Source organism: Callithrix jacchus, chromosome 5 (genome assembly GCF_049354715.1).
Source record: "Callithrix jacchus isolate 240 chromosome 5, calJac240_pri, whole genome shotgun sequence".
Classification (NCBI taxonomy): Eukaryota; Metazoa; Chordata; class Mammalia; order Primates; family Cebidae; genus Callithrix; species Callithrix jacchus.
The window spans coordinates 112,462,672-112,479,930 of record NC_133506.1 but is presented as its reverse complement, the minus strand read 5'-3'; positions in this window follow the sequence as shown (position 1 = coordinate 112,479,930).

The window sequence follows — 17,259 nt, the reverse complement described above, 5'->3', positions numbered from 1 at the left end:
AGCCTATAAACCCTCTTTAAAGAAAATAGTACTAACATATTTATCAAGAAGTTAAACTTATATATTGTGTAACATGCCATTTTATACAGTTGGTAAAATAAAGCAAGTTAGTATTATAGATAAATATACCCCGAATTATATTTTAAAGTATTTTATTCTTATAACTACTTTTCTTGTTTTTGCTTTATTCTTATTAAAATAAATTATAAGGGTAAGTCAAATAAAAATTTATTTTTATTACAAAATTCAAATTTTGATTACCTACTGAGATAGATAATCAAAATTGAATCCTTACATCAGTATCATGGGATTGAAAAAGATTTTTGGGGGCAGATTTTGAGACTCACGAAGAGATTTGGTATAACTCTGTGTTGGTCACAGAAACTCAAGGCTTTTATTCCCCTGACTGATTTTTTCCCCTTAATTGTAAATTTATTCTGAAACAAGCAATAGTTTTAAAATATATCTCCCTCATTGTGAGTCTGTACTAGATAACTCTCAGGAGTATGGCCCCAGCCATGCTTCTCTTCTCCATAAACTGTTTCTATAAGTACAGTGTCAAGTATACGGATGTACTTTCCTGTCACTTCTCTGAACTAGAGGAAATAAATATTCATCAAAACCATTCAGTTAGCAGGAATCTAGAAGCAGAAACCCCCATCACAGTTCCTGAAATTGTATGTTCTCAATTCAGAAATTAGGACAAAATAAATGACCTCACACTTTCCGAATGTCTAGGAGAATTTCTTTGTTCTCACTTGTGCCATTTATTCACCCCTGGTGAATAATTGTACTATAATATTAGGGGTCTCCCACCAAGCTCCATGTTTATAGAAGATAGAAAATTACAGAATACAGGAATCATTATAATTGAAAGACTTTCAGTATTCAAAATGTAAATAAATAGTGAAGAACTGTGTTTATGATCATAAAGCTGGAATAATAATACATAGAAGTCAAAGGAAAAGAAATTTACATGATGGGGTGATTGATAGTGTCAAAGAGCATAAAGGAAAATCATTTCGTTTGTTTATTTTCAAATGTGTAGTTTCGGTAGTTTGAAGAGAGCCTGAAATAATTACAGTATGTAAATAACAAACTAGGAGAGAAAGCATTTATAAACCAGAGGCCACAAGTTTACACTTCGCATTTTATAAATTTGGCAGCGAAAGAAGGTAGAAAAGAACTATGACCCATTTGTAAAATACTTTGTTTTCAGCATTGCAAACATTAATACGCTGATGGATTTTTAATGTGTTTTTAAATCACATGTAAAATTATTAAGGGCATCATATTTGAGGAAAACTGCATTATAACACCATCCATGTAGGAGGGTTTGACAAAATACAGATCCAGTGCTTGCTCACACTTACAAAAGATTACCAAAAGGTTCTCACATACAAAGCAATGCCAGAGAGAACTGGATGAATAACGTAATTAGGTGTATTGAATGCCTCCAAGTGGGTTAGCTTCTTTCTTACATTTAAGGTTAAGTCAGAGTCAAAGTGAGATTTAAGACAGATTGCTGTTAGGAATGAGCTGTGGCACAGATCAGAATGACCACATTATTATGTGTTGAGTGTATCGGTTAGGCGTCTTTGATTGTAAACATCAGAAATGAGCTCTGGCTTACTTGAATAAAAGTTTACTTGTTAGAAGGATAGTGAGCTGATTCACAGAATCAAAGGAAAGCTGAACTAGCTAATGGAAGCCTGATAACTAGGGCAGCTTTGAGAGACTCAGCATCAGAAGCTCAGGGATTGTCTTTCCGGGGCCTCACTGAATGGTAATCTGCCCCAATAGCTGTACGTTCCTCCTTTCTATTTAAGACTTTTAATTCCTGGGAGATAAAATTGAATTGACTAAGTCTGGATCAGGAATCTCTCTCTCTCTCTACTTCAGGATGAATATCTCATAGCCAGAGGATACAGTAAGAATAATTGTGCATGTGAAGCCCCTTTTCTCTCTCAGAGATTTCAGTTTTCTATCCAGCCTGTTGGCTAAGACAGACCCTTTCTGTTGGAATCTTGATACATACAGGACATCTATGTTTGGCCTATTCTGTGGAAGAATGAGAGGTCAAAAAACAGCAAGTGCTCTAATTCCCTGCTTGTAAAATCATTTCCCATAGGTTCCGTATCTGTGCCATGTGGCACTAGTGGTATGTCAGTGATCCTCTAGTTTGAGAGATTCATTCCTGTCTCTTACACTGTTCATCTTATCTGTAGGCAAATGTATCAGCTCTGCCTTTGACATATACTCAGAATTTGACCACTTCTTATCATGCCCCCTACTATCCTACTATCACAGACTGGATAGTGGTGGCTTAGACAACAGAAATTTATTTTCTCACAGTTCTGAGGACTAGAAGTCTGAGGTCAAGGTTTCAGTACAGGATTAGGGCCCAGGCCAATGAACTCATTTACACTTATCTAACTCTTTAAAGACCTTGTTTCCAAATAAAGTGTCACTCTGAGATACTGGGTGTTAAGATATCACCATATGAATTTTTGGAGAGACAAAATTTAGTCTATTACATTCACTCTGCCCAGGCCACTGGCCTCTATGCAAGTCCCAGACTTAAGCCTGGCTAGATGGTTCCTCCATAAGGGCAAGACTGGATATTGCTATCTGCTTGGACAATGCTTCCTCCAGATATCTCCCTGCCTCTATTATTAACCTCAGTAAGGCTTTTTAAATATACCATCTTCTCAGCAAGGACTTCTGTGCCTAAAGTGTTTAAAGTTGCAACCATTAGGCTCAGCGCCTCTGTCACACTCCCTCATTCATTTCCCTGCATAACATATTTTGTTTATTGTCTATCTCCCCATTAGAATATAAGCTCTATGAGGAGCTTTTTTAACTGCTGAATCTTAGCATCCTATAATAATAGTGTCTAACACCTAGCCAGCATTCAGTAAATATTAGTTATAATTTAATTCATCAACATCTGAATTAGTTGGTTTCTGAATATGACCTATATGTGCAAAAGTCACTCATTTCCAAACCTAATTAAAATAAGTTATTAATAAAAAATTCTGAGTTGCCACAGAAATATGATGGCATTAAAAAATTTAAAAATGTTTCATGTAGAAATGTATAGTATAAAATAGAATGATAAATGGAAACTTCTATTACATTTTATCTTTTCAAACCTAGTTTCTATAGGATTCTATAAAAGTAAGTGTGAATTAACTTTATCATTTTCTAAGCTTAAAAAGGGCTTTTCTCTCCAAGTGGAAAAGTACTACTACTGCCACTACTTTTAAAAGAGGCTTCTTCGCAAACTGCAAGCACCATTTCCCAGGCATGAGAACAGGTGTGGGAATCCTGAATCAAGTTTCTGAATCACCTCCCTACTTGAGCCAGGGAGAAGGGACTGCTGGAAAGACAGCCCACAGTCCTGCCAACGGCAAGTGCAGAGGCAATTCCCTGTTGAGTTTTGCTTCTGCCTTATGCTTCTTGGAAGCAGAGTATGGTTGTTAATACATCAGAAAGACTGGGGACTACAAAGAGGAGGAAGAGCTGAAGCACTACTCAGTAAATACTTTAAAGTGCCCCCCGGGATTGAAATAAGTGGAGTGAGTGAGACTGTTTACCAAACAAAGCTTATATTATCACATTTCATATTTTGCCTGGCTCCAACGATGTGAACCACATAAAAATGCATTCAACTGTGGCATTCCCCTGCTTCACTGGCTTTAATTAAGCTTGCTTTGTGCTTAGGAAATTAGCAAACTCTTTGCAGTGGAGGAAAGAAAAACAGGGGTTATTCACATGGGTAGATTTTTCCCTTTAACTCACACAGCTCAGAAGTTTTGTCATATTCAGTGGCTCTGGTGATTACAGCACAGTGCCAAAATTCATTAACAGACTCTGCTCACCATTTCCTGGGAATGGAATTGCCACCTAACTCTAGTGCACATGATTGATAGCATTAGAGAAGAAGGTCACTAGATTCTGGCCCTTATCAGAAATCTGTCATTCTGTGAAATGGCCTCACAAAAAAGAACAGGAAATGATGGAGCCCTTTGCTGGGCTAACAGAGGCATTGGCATGGGTATTTCCTGGCCTTTCTAGCACACAATATTCCACTTCACAGGGGAATGATTGACTGGTAATGAAGGGCTAAGCCCATAGCAAACTACCTTTCAGTTGTTACAAAAAAATAACTATATGACAAATCTTCAGGCAAGAAAAATTAATTCTTTAGTAGCAACAGTGCTCAGTACTTCAGCTGACAGATAACAGAAATCTGGGAGTGAAAAGAAAGCAAACCTCTTCTTGCAGTAATTGGGGGATAATATCAGTTTATTTTAGAGGGAAACGCAAAGCTGTTAAGAAGGAATTAAGGCAAATAAAATTGATCCTAGAGAAGAAATTTAAAAATTTCATAAGCCTCAAATCTCTTTGAGGCCAAAAAGGATATGGTGTGGTGACATATATTCTTAAACTCACAGAAACTACAAATTGTCCTCGTGCTGCAGGACAGATTTGCCCATGGCCACAGAAGATCATACTCTATTTAATGGGATTCCAAAGCTACCGGAAAAAAAAAAAGTCCCTTAATTACTTTCCTTTTCATGTACTGCTTCTTGGATTCCTTGAATAATGTTCATTATATTGTGTCTCCTCTCTAGTCTCCTCTTTTCCAGTGTCTTCCTGCCTTTGCATGTGCTACTTCTGATAGAAGGTTTCCCAAGCTGGGAAGCTATATTCTTTGTTACATTTGGAGACTTCAAATGAGCCTCATTCTATACTCATGTAAAACCACTGTTTCCCATACCTAGAAATGACTCAGCTTTAGGGTTCATCATAGACCTGATTAATACATAATATTATTCATCTTGGAGGTTCATATATTGGTACCTAGAAGGTGCTGGACTCAGGGTGCAAGTCCTGATGTTCCAGTCTGAATTCACCTTTATGACTTGACTTTGTATTGCTCTTCCTACTGTTTGACATGTTCATTTCCCCACATGTGGACTCCGGTTCCTGAGAAGGTGGTATGTTGTGTTCCCAACACAACATACTTAAGTAATACTTAAGTATTACTTCCTCAAGATGGCATTCTCTGGCCATTACATCAAGAACAAGATTCTACCCCCATCACCCACTGCTAAATTTGACTAGCCTTAAGAGAAAAGAATTAAAAATCTCATATTGTTTCCTTTTATATTATTTTGATGTTTTCCCCTTTTAGTTTTCTCTTTTGTAGTTTTTCCCTCTATTGTCATTGCGGGTTTTCAACACTTAACATGGGCAAAAATCTGCCTGTTGTGTTTACTTTTATATTCCTGCAGCTGTGATGATGGCTTTTCATGATGAACAAATAATGTTTGCTGCATAAACAAACTAAAAGAGTAAAGTACAACTATCAAAAATTAAACCCATCTCTTACCCTAAGTACTCATATTAGCACTTACCCTAAGACTAGGTTAGGATGGAAAGAAAGTGCTATCTATAAACGTGGAAGATGAGAACCATGCAGTCAGTGGCTAAAGTTGTATACCTCTAAGACCACTTATTTATCTATTAACTATGGTTTTTAGAAAAATTATGTTGGCTGGGTGCAGTGGCTCACACCTGTAATCCCAGCACTTTGGGAGGCCAAGGCAGGTGGATCAAGAGGTTAGGAGTTCGAGACCAGCCTGGCCAACATGGTGAAACCCTGTCTCTGCTGAAAATATAAAAATTAGCTGGGTGTGGTATCATGTGCCTATAATCCAAGCTATTCAAGAGGCTGAAGCAGGAGAATCACTTGAACTCGTGAGGCAGAGGTTTCAGTGAGCCGAGATCATGCCACTGCATTCAAGTCTGGTAATAATGTGAGACCCCATCTCAAAATAAAAAGAAAAAAAATGATGTTAACCAATGCATGTTGAAGTATTATACATTGTCATGAATCAGTTGTTATTAGGGTATCTCTTTACTTTGAGTATCGGCTCTTATTTCCCCAAAGTGTTGGGGTCTGAATGATTAGCCTCCAATTACTAGATACAGGTATCAAAGAATCATAGAAGCTACAAGGAGACAGTTACATTGCAAAAAATAAGTATCCTTCTCTATGGTTGTCTGAATTCAATATACAAGAGGTCTCTAATTGAGGGTAGAGAGCTAAATGTGCCATCACTGAAAATAGTTGAAGTTGGTGTCACAAGAGAAAGAGTTTCTAAGAAGTAAAGACATTGAAAGTTTGACCACAAAACCTTGAAAAGATGAAGATAAAAAAAAACTTGAATTCAAAGTTAGGTATGTGATAAAGAAGCAGAGAGCAGCAATCCATCAGAAAGGCAGGCAGAGCGCAATCAACTTTTAGAGCATTTCTGTTGTGCTGCAGAAAATGTTTCTGAGGTCCAGGTCACAAGGTGTCATTGTTAAAATGATAGATACCCTGTCCCAGGCTGCATGAGTTTTACCTAGTCATTATTCCCAATGGCTCAGAACCTTCACTTAACAGCCTGGAGAGGGACATCCCAATACCAAATAGTAAGATAAAGAACTAACAAGACTGAGGAATGCCTTCTAATGCTTTCCCTCACATTTCATTAAATTAAACATTCAATTATCACTGCTGAAACTAACCTAAGCTGGCTTTCAGGTTATGACCACGACATTTATTTCTGTGCTCCTAAAACATGATTTGAAATGGTATAAAATAGGGCCAGATCTTGTTGGAGACAAGGGTGGTAAGGAGGCTAACAGTATAAGGTCACACTAAAACTTTGCACCACAACTTTTTAAGTATTTGACCTATTTTTGTTCGTATATATTTGGTGAACAGACTGAGTTGAGGATTCTCCACGAACAAACCCAAGTCAATCATTTACCAGTCAAGGGCTGGCCAATGAATTTTTCCAAGAATTTCATGGTTTTCCTTAAGGCTGCAAATATTGACATTTCCACACTAGGTCAGAGGGAATTATATTCTTCTACTAAGATTATTTATTTTTGGCTTGATTTTCATATATATTAAGGTAATGTAGAATCATTAGTGAAAATGCATGTAATTATGGTATAATATATATGAATGAAGAAGAATGGAATGGTAATGTTCTTGCTGGAAGAATGGAATACTACCATTTAGTATCATCCTTTCACGTTGCCACTCATATTTGTTATACCAGAGCTCTATGTTAAAAAAAAAAAAAAAAATCAAAATCAGTGTAAGGAAGATGGCTCATAAAATGTAGTTTTATTTTTTTAAAAAAGAAAGAGAAAAGCGTTGGCTCCTCTGCATTTCTTCCTTTGATTTCTACCCTCAAGCTCGACACTAAGAGTTCTCACTTGCCTTTAAAAAGCTTCCTGTGGCCGGGCGCGGTGGCTCAAGCCTGTAATCCCAGCGCTTTGGGAGGCCGAGGCGGGTGGATCACGAGGTCAACAGATCGAGACCATCCTGGTGAACATGGTGAAACCCCGTCGCAACTAAAAATACAAAAAATTAGCTGGGAACGGTGGTGCGTGCCTGTAATCCCAGCTACTCAGGAAGCTGAGGCAGGAGAATTGCCTGAACCCAGGAGGTGGAGGCTGCGGTGAGCCGAGATTGCGCCATTGCACTCCAGCCTGGGTAACAAGAGCGAAACTCCGTGTCAAAAAAAAAAAAAAAAAAAAAAGCTTCATGTGGTCATGATTAGTTGTCATTCCTATCTAGGAATGTGAAAGAAAGCATCTACATCTTATCCATTAAATCCTGTCTCTCAAGTATGTCCCCTTTCCATTCCTCTTATTCACACAAATCCAACTTCCTAGAGACATTCTGGTGTTAATTAATGGTTACATTTCAACCAGATAACTTTGTGGAACAACTCAGCAATAGATAAATCAGTAAATTGAAGTTTTATAAAAAGATGGTGTATTCCTATTGCTATTTTTCTTCAATTACTATTAACAAATATGATGTAACTGTAAAAATGAGATTCTGAGCCAAAACAAATTTAAAAAAAAAAAAATGTGTTATTTGTAGAATACTTCCAAGGAGGCAACAAGTTGTCATCATGGAAAAAAATGAGAGCTCTGGGAATAGGTTGACCTGGGTTTGATTCTCACACTACTGTTACTGCTGTTACTGTTAGAAAATTTAAAAATTCTCTGAGTCTTAGCACTCTAACTTACAAAATGGAAATAGCAATAATTACCTCCTAAGCTATATGCAAAGATTAAATGAGATTTAATGTGCAATGTGCATTTATTCAATGTTAACATTTTTTTCAGCCCTACTAAATAAAGACACAACCTTAGAGAGCCCCTTTCAAGTCTTAGATATAGGAAACACAATCTGATGCACTTAGAAGCAGCTGGTTTTATAGCTCCTGTCCTTCCTTTACCATTTTATCCCATGAGAAAGGAAGCACCATTAAGAGGAGCCATAAGCACCCTCAAGGAAAGAACATTGGACTATGTAAGGAGTCAAGTAACATAATGGAGAAAACACAAGTATTGACCTCACATCGGTGCTCAAGTCCTATTGTAATCATTTGATGACTCCCGATCTTCATTCAATCCTTCAATCATTTATCAAATATGTGTTAAGGTGTTGCTACATACTTGGCATTTTGATAGGTACTGGAGGAATAGGTAAAACAGACATTTGCTGTTTTAGGAGGGAGGAGGGGGTAAAGACAACTTTGTAATCTCTATAGTTGGGAATGCAGAGTGTACCCCATGAGGAAATCAGTAAATTGCCTAATATAGCCTTAATGAATTGAAGGAATAGTGATGTATATGCTGGACCTTATGTATGTGTTGGAGTTGTGTGAGGAAAGAAGGGGAATTTCATTCAAAAAATATGTTCTAACTGACTATGAACATAAACCTGAAAGTAATAAAAATACAGAGGTGAAAAAGCAAAGAGATTTCTGTCTTCCAAGAGGTAAACTGCTGCAAATGTTAGGTAAGCAAAATACAGTACATGTCAGTGGTAAGAATAAAAGAAAGAGGAATAGAGAGTGCTTAGGGGAGAGGAAGATGTGATTCTGAATAGGGTGTTCAGTGTAAACCTCAAAAAGGTGATGTTTATTTAAGAATGGAAGGATCCCTAAGCCAGGAAAACACAATGTGAAAAAACACAAGTGTGAGGCCCCTAGACTTTGGTGTACTTTGACCTGTGTCAGTAGTTATGTCTACATGTGGCAGAGTTCAGTGAGAAGAGAGAGACAGAGATGAAGAATGATGAGTCTAGAATGATGAGTCTATATATTCCTCACAGGAATATATAAAAGGGATTGTATTTTACCATATTCACTCCAAAATATTGACACCAAGAATCAAATAAATAATAAATGAAAGCACTTTGCAAAACAAAGAGAATGTTCAGGAGTATTATTATTATTTATTGTGTGAATTAGGGCAAGTTAATTCATTCTCTCCAATCCTCAGTTTTACTTATTTGTACTATAGATAAAATAATAACTCTTTAGTCTTCCCTGAGACCAGCAATGGAAAAAAATGAGGTATGTATTGTATTATTTGTCTTAGAAAAAAATATAGTGTAAGTAAATGCTAGTCAGCATACTTGTAAGTCCTTTTAGCTCTTAGAGGGTTCCCAGAGGGGAGAAATATATCAGTTTTCTATTATAATCAAGAAAAGCTCACCTCTCAGGGGATATATATTTAAAAGAAATGACAACAAAAAAAATCAAGGAAAGAGCTTTGTTTCTCAGCAGAGGCTCTAAATTCAGCACAGGTTTGCAGAAGCCCTGATCCAGCAGAATGTTCTGGATATCATATGACTCCAAATGTGGAGGGTGTAGTTCAAAGTTTCCTATTAAGCATTGCACAGGTACCAGACTCACATCAGGTTATGGGGAAGACTGTCCAGCAACCTTCAAGACCAACAGCTACCAAGCTATAGGCTTTTCCCAGATTGCTGTCATGGACTTTGTATTGATGTACAAATTCAAAAAACATTCATAACCACATGGTACTGTCTTTGAAACAACCTCAAAATAGTTCTTCAAATTTGTTAACTCTGTCTTTCATTTGTGCATTTTTCATTTGTGTATTGTTTACACACATAGGAAGACTCAATGCCAACATTGGAATTTATTGTTTAAATGGTAGGCATATCTAAAAGATATTGTCATTTATGTGCCTCTGCTTTTTATTTTATTTTGCAACAAACAAACAAAAACAATTTTTAGTCCAGAAGAGAATAATTCAGAGAAACTGAAGCTTTGGGGGAGATGAAGGAGATTTATTAAACATTTATCATGTTAGTTCCACAATACTAAAGGTGATTCCAAACTCTCTCAGAGGTGTTTTGCTGGAGAAACAAAAGTTATACTCTCTTGTATTTCAAAGATCAATAAGTGCTCAAAAATAATAATTACTCTTTGCTAAGTACTCACTATATACTTAGCACTATGAACAGCCATCATGTGTCTGTGTATACATACATATAATCTCACCTTTTACATTTAAAACTATGACATAAACATTATTATCCTCATTTTAAAGAGGGAGCAATTTAGGCTCAAAGAAATGAAGTAACTTCCAACATCACATAGCTAGTTAAGTGATAAAGATGATAATTCTTCTCAGGTCTGGGCTCCCTAAATTTCATATTGTTAACCACCCGACTAAATAACATCTGTCAAAGAAAAATATCAGTAAATAAGGAATCCTACTGCCAATCCATTTTCTAATTGTAGAAAGCAAAGCAGTATATCTACAATATTATATGGCTTGCAAGGGAAAATTTTGAGTAGAGAGTTAGACTATTTACCAGGTTTCCTGGAGTTATGACTTGTATAGGTAGTATTTGTATTGGTTTAATTGCTACCTGTGCTTAAAACAACAGATCCATCCATACATGTGAACTAAAGAATCTCAAATTCAAACTAATGAATGAGTTAGAAGTCATCCAACTTTGACTTATCCAAGAGACTATCCTTCTCCATTAGCATAAAGGATTCCAATTCAATTTTTTAGGAAGTGTTTTTAAAGCCAGGCTCAAAAATTTCTCTTTTAAAATTTGCCAAATATTTCAGGGATAATTAAGTCATTAGACTATCAAAATAGAAAAATGCATATTTTTTATATCTAGCGATTATGCTTCTAAAAATTTATTTTACAAAAAATTTCACACACCTATTTATAGATACATCAATATTCATTAAAGCATAGTTTAAATAACAAAAGTCAGGAAATGAAATTAAGACCCGTTGGTGGAAACTGACTGAAACCATTCTTTATTCAATTAATATTCCTCATGCATTCTATGTGTCAGGCATTGTTTGGTCACTAAGACTGTATTAATAAAAAAACCTGAAGTTCTATAAATACTGTTGCATCACTATAATGGCAAACAAGGAACCCATTAAAGAGGATCAGACTGTTCATGCTTGTGTACTGAATACTATGTTTCATGCAAAGAAGAACTGAGCCAAAGAACAATTTTTATATCTATGATTTAAAATATGTTTGTGTGTTTGTGTATGTGCGTGTGTGCATGTATGTATGTGGGTATGCATGTTTCTGTTTAAGTTCTGCTAAAGTGTGTGGGGGGCATCTATCTCTAAGATGAACTATACTTTGACACATTGTGATTTACAGGTAAGAATGACATGAAAATTTCATAGCATTAAGAGACAGAATATTCACATGGTTTCATGAACTCTTTAGTTTATCTCAACTGTGGAGAGCAAAAATAGGCAAGCTAAATTCTAAATAAGTCAAACTCTAATTTTAAGCCTCTTCCTATAGGTAAGAAGAGTTTTGAATTATTTATGGACCCTGAGTCTTAATCTTGATACTCACCCCTGTCTGACAGATGACAGAACAGTGCCCACAGTTTATAACCAAATCAAAGCATCTGAAGGGTTGACTAGAGCTGATCTCAGCAAGATAGAGGTAGGGAATGCAGGTGGCTGATTGTCCTGACAATGTCTTGAATTTCCCAGGGATTGGAGTATGTGGCCCCTGTTAACATTCAATCACATCCTTGTCTATGCTGAATGCTATTACAACTTGTGATTGTTTTATTTTGCATTCAAATGGGGTCAGTTTGTTCCTAACCTATTTAACTAGATATAAATATTTTTTAAAAAGCGAGAAAGCAGAATTCCTAAAAACAATAGTAATAGTAAACCTTTAGGGACTCAAAAATGTGCTTTTATCTTCTTAACTGCAGTTACAAAGATGACTTGGAGGAAAGGGCTGAACAAGCCTGTCTGGCATATCTTACTTTAAAGAAGTGATCATAATCTACCTTTCCCTCATCATTATCCACAAGGAGGAAGAATCATTATGTGACTGTTTGGCAGTAAAGGAGGAGTAGTAGTTCCTCAGGGCTCATTTAGGAATTTTCCTGAAGATTATCACATCACTCGTGTGTGTGTGTGTGTGTGTGTGTGTGTGTGTGTGTGTGTGTGTGTGTTTTGATGGAAATGTTTGTAGTAGTTGTCTTTGAGGAGGCTGCCTGACGATTTTTAGTTTTGGTTTGGAAGAAGACTTTCTTTTTTTTAAATTAGTGTTTTATGTAGAATAATGTCAGATTTAGAGAAAAGTTGCAAAAATCATATAGAGTTTCCATACATTCCTCATCCAAGTCCTCCTATTTTTAATATTATATATCTCTATAGTACACTTGATGCAACTAAGAAGCCGACACTGGTACATCACTCTTAACTAAACTCTGTACTCAGATTTCACTAGGTTTTTTTCACTAGCCTCTTTTTACAATGGGACTTCAGGAAAATTTAAAATACAAAAAAAAAAAATCCCATATGCAAGTGTAATTTATAATTTCATAATTTAAAATTTGTTGCTTATTTATCAGGAACTTACAATATGACTTAGATACTCTGAGGACTTGAGAGGAGATAGTGGCAAAGAAAGTGTATTCCCCTCTTTTAATTTGCTTATAATGTATATTTTTAAAATTATAACAAATATTTTACAAAAAATTATCCATAATCAAATGATAAGGATTGCTAAAAATTATATTACTGTGTTAAAAGAGCCATTGGTACTTTATATTTTAGGCACCGTGCAAGGCATTTTACATGCTTTACATGCGTTGTCTCATTTAAGCCTCACAATAACTGTAAACAAACAAGTGGGTATTATGCCTGCTTATCTATGAAAACCGAAATAACCAGAGACAGCTTGTGTAAGGAAAAGCAGTATGTGACAGAGCTAGAATTTGAAACTCTTTTGTATGACTTCAAAGTATCTGTCTCTTTTCACTAGGCCATGCAGTTCCTGTTAACAAGTTAAACTTGACCATTCTAGGGTCAAATAAGTTGACTTTCCTATTTCTGAACTCAAGCTAAGTGACAGGATAGGGAAATTAAGGCAAGAAGGCAGAAGACAGTAAAATAAAAAAGGAGACTCACCAAAAGTAAAATCATTGCACATTAATTTTGCACATTTTGCATAATCTTTAATAGCTATTTTAAATCACAGTGTGCTCAAGACATTAGGGATATAAAGCACATTCAACTTCAGCGTTCCTTAATGTGCTTGTAGCTCATACCTGAAACTGCATTCCACTATGATTTGTTCCCATTTTCATTAAATCTTGGGCTTTTAAAAAATTTTATTTCTTTCTCCTGTAGATTCACCCATAAAATATGTTGAGGAATCATATCTTCTCTTGAGGCCTTTTTTTCCAGATACTGTATATTTCAAAGTGATGGCCCACAGGTGCAATAAGGATTAAGTGGAGGAAGATACATAGAGATGGAGGCTGTATCTGTGGCTAAAAGAATAAAGTAGAGAGAGATTTGAAGAGGAAATAGGTTCTTGGCTTAAAGTATCCTCTCTTAACATGGGTAAGGGCTGGCAGTTTCACCAGAGTTGTATTTTCATGACACTATTTATTCACAGGTCTTAAAGCTTAGAAAATAAGGACTCAGCAAGAAATTTCAAAAACTTACTGAAATTCAGACTTCTCTAGACGTTTAGCTGTCTTCTGGATTGACTCTACACTCAAGATAAGGTAAGTACTTAAATTATGGTTTATTTAGTATTTTTGAGACTTATGAGATTAAGATGGAATAAAACTTTGCATGCAACTGTGCCTTGTTACCAAGAAGGAAAGTAGAAACCCATTAAAATCTAACACTAATGATTAAACAGTCTTAAATCAATCTGTTAAGTCTTACTAATGCAGACTGTCATTTCTTGAAAAAAAAAAAAAGCTACCCAAAAAAAGTATGAGATTACTCATGGTGTAAGTGAACTAAAATTAAATACAAAGAAGACTAATTAAATTGCTATCTTCGCTACATTGTAAGTAAGCTCTTTGACAGCAAGAAACATGCTGTTTTTTTTTTATGTGTTATCCAGCTTACCTTGAAACCTTTGAACATGTTCTTCATTAGTGAACCCCTTATTTGTGATACAATAACTACCACAGGAAATAACTTCCATTAATTTTCATCATGACAGAGAAACAATCCAAGAGTTTGAATTAAAACACACTAGCTATCACTGGCTCTGTGACTTTTGAAAAGCAATTTACAGTACAGAATTGTTCTGACATATGAGAAAGGAATTTTAAAAGTAAAGGTGCATATATAATGTTTTGCTATAAATAGTGTAATATATAGTTAAATAACTTAGCTGGCCCCTGATTATTTATATTGTTCTTACCCAGTTTGACATTACAATGATTGTATAATAGGTTATACCACAGCACAGAATGTGCCATTTATTAAATATTATTCTGAGTCCCCAAACAGATACGTATTTCAATGCAAACACGGCAGAGCATTTACTTATTAGCAAGAAGACTATCTTATATTTAACATAGCAGATTTAAGCTGATTTTCCAATAATGCAGAGTTATAACTGTCAGCTCATTTACTTCGTTGTGTACAAGTATTCTGCTCCTAGCCTTTGCAAGATGAACCATTTTCTTATGTGGAATTCCCAGATGCAGACCAGTAGCCAAGGATTTGAGTGCGATTGATTTATAAGGTAAATGTTCCTAGAAGTGAGTGGTAAGGGAGAGGAAGAAGCTGGACAGAAAAGAGAAATAACCAAGTAAGAGTGCAATTTCAGAAGTTCCAGCCTCAGCCTGATCTCACAGGGAGCTGTGAAGTGTACCTTATATCTCAAAATTTGTGATCCCAAGAGGCAAGGGAATGGCAGCCAGTCTTTGGCTCTTGGCAGCAATGCTGGAGTGTGGGTGGGTTAGAGTGACTCAGAGGGAGGCAAGCTGACTCAGCAGAAGCACCTGCTGTCTTTCACAGTTTATTGTCTCCCTGCCTGAGTCAAGGATCATTGGTCACAAATAATAAAGGATACCTCAAGCTTGTTTAAGCAAAAAGAAATTTACTAAACTAATATGTGACTATGTCATAAAATACTATGTCACGAAATAAGCCTGGTACACCAGGGATGAAATGTGGAAACTAGAAAGCCAAAAGGGACCAAAGAAGGCTTTCCTTTTCTATCTCTTTCCCCACTGTGTCTCTTGCCTCTGTTTCTTTCTAAAGAAACCCTCTCTCTGATGCTCATTTGTATATTAGGCCCTCCAGCTCCTGAAATTTCATGAACTTTTTGGTTGCAGAGAAAATGTAGACTGACTTAGAGCTTCTGTCTCTTAGTTCTAGACCTTTGTAAGAGGGAATCTGGGTCACGTACCAATCTTCTTCCATGAGATTGCTGGGAACAAGAAAACCAGTATCATAAAGTTAGCCTGGAAGAACCCATCCATAGCAACTCACAAAGAATCAGTGTGGATTAGACAAGGACCCCAAAAGCATATCTAATATACTATATAAAACCTACTCTTCCAATATATAGAGGAGTGTGTGGGAGGTGGCAGTTAAATGTTTTGCTTTTAAATGTACAATCTACCATTGAACAACATGGGTTTGAATTGCCCAAGTCCATGTATGTGAATTGTCTTCTGCCTCTTCCAGTCCTAACACAGAAAGATGAACCTGTCCTATTCCTTTTCGTCTTCAGTCTACTCAATGTGAAGATGACAAGGAGGAAGCCATTTATGATGATCCACTTGCACTTAACAAAGAGCAAATATATTAATATTTTCTTTTCCTTATAGTTTATTTTTATTTTTATAGTTTTATTTTAAGTTCTGGGATATATGTGCTGAATGTGCAGGTTTATTACATAGATATACATATGCCATGGTGGTTTGCTGTACCTATCAACCCATCATTTAGGTTTGAAGCCTCACATGCATTAGGTATTTGTCCTAATGCTCTCCCACCCCTTTCCCCTAGCCCACCAACAGTCCCCAGTGTGTGATGTTCCCCTCCCTGTGTCCATGTGTTCTTATTGTTCAATTCCCACTTATCAGTGACAAAATACAGTGTTTGATTTTCTGTTCCTGTATTAGTTTGCTGAGAATGATGGTTTCCAGCTTCATCCATGTCCCGGCAAAGAACATGAACTCATTCTTTTTGTAGCTGCATAGTATTCCGTGGTGCATATGTGCCACATTTTCTTTATCCAGTCTGTCATTGATGGGCATTTGGGTTGGCTCCAAGTCTTTGCTACTGTAAATAGGGCTGCCATAAACATACATGTGCATATGTCTTTATAGCAGAATGATATATACCCAGTAATGGGATTGCTGAGTCAAATGGTATTTCTGGTTCTAGATCCTTAAGGAATCATCACACTGTCTTCTACAGTGGTCAAACTAATTTGTACTCCCACCAACGGTGTAAAAGTGTTCCTATTTCCTTGCATCCTCACCAGCATCTGTTGTTTCCAGACTTTTTAATGATCACCATTCTAACTGGCATGAGCTGGTATCTCATTATGGTTTTGATTTGCATTTCTCTAATGACCAGTGATGATGAGCTTTTTTTTTTTGTATATTTTTTGGCCACATAAATGTCTTATTTTGAGAAGCGTCTGTACATATCCTTTGCCCAGTTTTTGATGGGTTGTTTTTTGTTTTTGTTTTTTGTTTTTTTGGTAAATTTAAGTTTCTTGTAGATTCTGGACATGAGAACTTTGTCAGATTAATAGATTGCAAAATTTTCTCCCATTCTATAGGCTGCCTGTTCACTCTGATGATAGTTTCTTTTGCTGTGCAGAAGCTGTTTAGTTTAATGAGAAACCAGTTGCCAATTTTGGCTTTTGTTGCAGTTGCTTTTGGTGTGTTAGTCATGAAGTCTTTGCCCATGCCTATGTCTTGAATGGTATTTCCTGGGTTTTATTCTAGAGTTTTATGGTTTTAGGATTTATTTTTAAGTCTTTAATCCATCCTGAGTTAATTTTTGTATAAGATGTAAGGAAGGGGTCCAGTTTCTATTTTCTACATATGTCTAG